The sequence below is a fragment of the Cebus imitator genome, unplaced genomic scaffold, assembly GCF_001604975.1.
Source record: "Cebus imitator isolate Cc_AM_T3 unplaced genomic scaffold, Cebus_imitator-1.0 Scaffold170, whole genome shotgun sequence".
Taxonomy (NCBI): domain Eukaryota; kingdom Metazoa; phylum Chordata; class Mammalia; order Primates; family Cebidae; genus Cebus; species Cebus imitator.
In genome coordinates this window covers 2,784,475-2,788,599 of record NW_016107485.1, presented here as the reverse complement: position 1 = coordinate 2,788,599, position 4,125 = coordinate 2,784,475, and the positions used below count along the sequence as shown (strand labels likewise).

Below are 4,125 nucleotides of genomic sequence, written 5' to 3'. Positions count from 1 at the left end.
TTTTTTTGAGTTAGGGTCTTACTGTCACCTAGGTGATCATGGCTCACTGTAAGACTCGACCTCCCAGGCTCAGGCGATCCTCCCACTTCAGCCTCCCACGTAGCTGGGACCACCACAGGAGTACCACCACAGGAGTGCCACCATGCCTGGCTAATTTTTTTTTTTCCTAGATGGGGTTTTGCTATGTTGCCCAGTCTGGTCTCAAACTCCTGGGCTCAAGTGATCTGTCCACCTCGGCCTCCCAAATTGCTAGGATTACAGGCGTGAGCCACTGTGTGCAGCCTGCCTCTGTCCTTCTAAAAGAAAGGAAATGGCTGGGCACAGTGGCTCACGCCTGTAATCCTAGTACTTTGGGAGGCTGAGGTGGGCAGATCACAAGATCAGAGAAATTTGAGACCAGCCTGACCAACATGGTGAAACCCTGTGTTGTATTTGACCGGAGCGTAGAAAGTTACCACAAGACAAAAGTATGCCAGATTGCAGGGTCATTTATTATGCCAGCGACCACAGAGGACTCACGTCTCTCCAACCTGTGGCTACAAAAGGAGGGTGCCACGATTTTTTATACCCGAAAAACCACCTTGGGAGTGGGGGTGAGGGGCGGGGATGGGGATGATAAGGTTTCAGACATTTCAAGGGCTAGGGGATTCTGTGATTCACCTCCTGGGTGGAGACAAGGGCGGGGGTCTCCGGACATTCCAAGGGCTAGGGGATTCTGTGATTCACCTCCTGGGTGGAGACAAGGGCGGGGGTCTCCGGACATTCCAAGGGCCAGGGGATTCTGTGATTCACCTCAGTGGTTTACAGAAGTCAAGATATACATTTGTTTACACATCACAGATTTTAGCAGTTACTGATAAGAAAAGGTAAGCAGCTTTACATAGTTTTGAAGAACAAACCAGCAGTTCTATTTACAGAGGCCAAGGACAGTAGTTATTGTAAGGAGAATGGGGCAGCCATTTCAACTTATCTAAAAACAGTTTTGCATTTTATAAAATAGTTTTGCTCCGGTTCTGGCTCTAGGCCAGCACAATATCACACCTGTATCTACTAAAAATACAAAAATAAGCTGGGCGTGGTGGTACACACCTGTAATTCCACCGTCCTAAGTAGGGTGAGGCAGGAGAATTGCTTGAACCTGGGAAGCAGAGGTTGCAATGAGCCAAGATCATACCACTGCACTCCAGCCTGGGTGACAGAGTGAGATTTAAAAAAAAAGGAAATGGCAAAGGCATGGGGAAAAATTCAACATATTTAAAGATTTAAAGAAAATGCTGCAAATATTTCCACGCGCATGTCAATTCATGTATTAGTTTCCTAGCACTGCTCCAATAACCACAGCCAAGTGGCATCGGCGGTATAGTGGTGAGCATAGTTGCCTTCCAAATAATTATAACTGTGGTGGGATTTTTTTTGTTTTTGAGACAGAGTTTCGCTCTTTTAATCCAGGCTGGAGTGCAGTGCTGCGATCTTGGCACCTCCTGGTTCAAGTGATGCTCCAGCCTCAGCCTCCCGAGTAGCTGGGATCACAGGCGCTCGCCACTACACTCAGCTAATTTTTGTATTTTTAGTAGACAAGGTTTTGCCATGTGGACCAGGCTGGTCTGCGAACTACTGACTTCAGGGGATTCATCCACCTCAGCCTGCCAAAAGCGATGGGATTACAGGCGTGAGCCACCACGCCCAGCCCTACTTTGGGGGTTTAAAAGAACAGATATTTACTCTCTCACAGTTCTGGAGGCCGGAAGTCTGCAATCAAGGTGTCCGCAGGGATATGCCTTAGAGGAGGAGCCTTCCCTGCCTCTCCCAGCTTCCGGTGGCTCCAGGTGTCCCTGGGCTTGTGGCTGCATCATTCTAATCTCCGTTTCCATCTCCATCTTTACTCGGGCTTCTGCTTGGTGTGGCTCTCCTCCACGTGTCTCTTATAAAGATACTTGCCACTGGGTTTAGGGCCCACCTGTATAATCCAGGGTGATCTCTTGTCAAGATCCTTAACTTAATTAGATCTAAAAAGGCACCTTTGGCAGGCATGGTGGCTCACACCTGTAATCCCAGCACTTTGGAGGCCAAGGAATCACTTGAACCTAGGAGTTTGAGACCAGCTTAGCTAACATGGTGAGACTCCAACTCTATTTTATTCTTTCATTATTATTATTTTTTGAGACGGAGTCTCGCTCTGTTGCCCAAGCTGGAGTAGAGTGGCACAATCTCGGCTCACTGCAACCTTCACGTCCCAGGTTCAAGTGATTCTCCTGCCTCAGACTCCCAAGGAGCTAGGACTAGAAGCGTGCACCGCCACACCCAGCTAATTTTTGTATTTTCAGTACAGAAGGGTTTCACCATGTTGGCCAGGATGGTCTCTGTGACATGGTAATTGCCCCATAAACTGCATACCTCGACCACACCTCAGCTTTCCGTTGAAACTGCTCTCTGTAACCCTAAAGTGACAGGCAAGCAGTCCAAACCAATGCCATTTTGGCCCCTGCACCATTTTAAGAAAAACTAAGACTTGTAATAAGTAACTAAGGTCTGTAATTTCCACCCTACCCAGACAATGTGTAAACTAATGCTTATCTTGACCTCTGTGAACCCCTTAAGTAACAATCAGAATGTCCAAAGCCCCTCGTCCTCACCCCCGCCCAGGCGGTGGTTTACGGGCATAAAATGTCTTAACACCCTCCTTTCGGGGAGACGGGTTAGAGAGACTCGAGTCCTCCGTGGCCACTGGCAGTAAAGACCCTGCAATTTGGCCTAGTCTTTGTCTCACTGGTGATTTCGCCCTGGCTGGGTTACAAGAGTCTCCATCTCCTGACTTCATGATCCGCCCGCCTCAGCCTCCCAAAGAGCTGGGATTACAGGTGTGAAGCACCGCGCCCGGCCTGGAATTCTCCTATAAATTCTCTCTTTGGGTCAAGCCTGAACTAGAACACTGCCCAACTTACTTTGCACAGCAAAATGGATTTCATAGGATCAATTAAGAGTGTTCAAACAAGTATCCCTCTTATTCTGTTAGCCTGGGTTGCAGGAGTCACAGTTACTTACAAGCCAAAAAGATGGGGAGAGGGTTATGGCGGTTGTGGTCTCAGGCCTGCAGCAGCCTTTTGCAATATCCTGGGGATTTGTGAACTTGGAATCACAGCCTTCTGCGGAGGTTGTGCCTCATCCTCCCCAAAACGTGAAAGGTGAGGGCAGAGCCTACCTACCTGTCACCTCCTCACACTTGATCCATAGCACCTGGTTCACAGTAAGCACTCGGCTGTGTGCTAAGTAAACAAGTAAGGCCTGTTCCTGCCTCAGGGCAGGACTCACCGGCCTAGTGAAGGTAATACGGTAACACTCTAGTGAAGGTAATACGGTAATACTCTTGTCCACCAGATTGGCAGCTCCCCTCCCTTACACAGCCCTGGGAAATTACTGCTGTTTCTTTCTTTGCTGACCTTTCTCTAAAGTGCAAATAGACAATTCCTCTGGACACACAGTCTATCTGCAGCCTGCCAGTATCATTTATTAGACCCTCGCTTGCTTTTACCTTCTGTTTGTCTTCCCGAGACAACATTCTTGTAATGATCATTCCAGCAAAATCAAACTTTTTTTCTTTATTATTACTTTTTTCTCTCAGGATTTGTGTGTGTGTGTTTTTTGTTTTTGTTTTTTGAGTCAGAGTGTCACTCTTGTTGTCTAGGCTGGAGTGCAATGCTGCCATCTTGGCTCACCACAACCTCTGCCTCTAGGGTTCAAGCGATTCTCCTGCCTCAGCCTCCTGAGTAGCTGAGATTACAGGCATACGCCACCACGCCCAGCTAATTTTGTAGTTTTGGTAGAGACGGGGTTTCTCCATGTTGGTCAGGCTGGTCTTGAACTCCCAACCTCAGGTGATCCGCCTGCCTTGGCCTCCCAAAGTGCTGGGATTACAGGTGTGAGCCACCGCGCCTGGCCTCTTATTACTTTTTTTTTAACCCACTCTTATACATTGACCCTTTACTTTTTCTCCCTTTTTTTTTTTTTTTTCTTTGAGACAGGGTCTTTTTGTCACCCAGACTGGGGTGCAGTGGCATGATCTCCACTCACTGTAACCTCAATTTCCTGGGCATGAGTGATCCTCCCACCTCAGCGTCTGGAGTAGCC

General features: G+C 48.1%; 1 long non-coding RNA gene across 1 annotated transcript in view; it reads right to left on the bottom strand.

Annotated features, from left to right (window-relative positions):
* The window catches only part of LOC108315397, a 45,384-nt gene extending 42,081 nt beyond the window's left edge, over nucleotides 1–3,303 (bottom strand). Inside the window, exon 1 of the long non-coding RNA XR_005202822.1 lies at nucleotides 3,204–3,303. This is a non-coding gene — a long non-coding RNA (uncharacterized LOC108315397). The remainder of the gene's footprint in view (nucleotides 1–3,203) is intronic.
* Nucleotides 3,304–4,125: the final 822 nt, after the last annotated feature.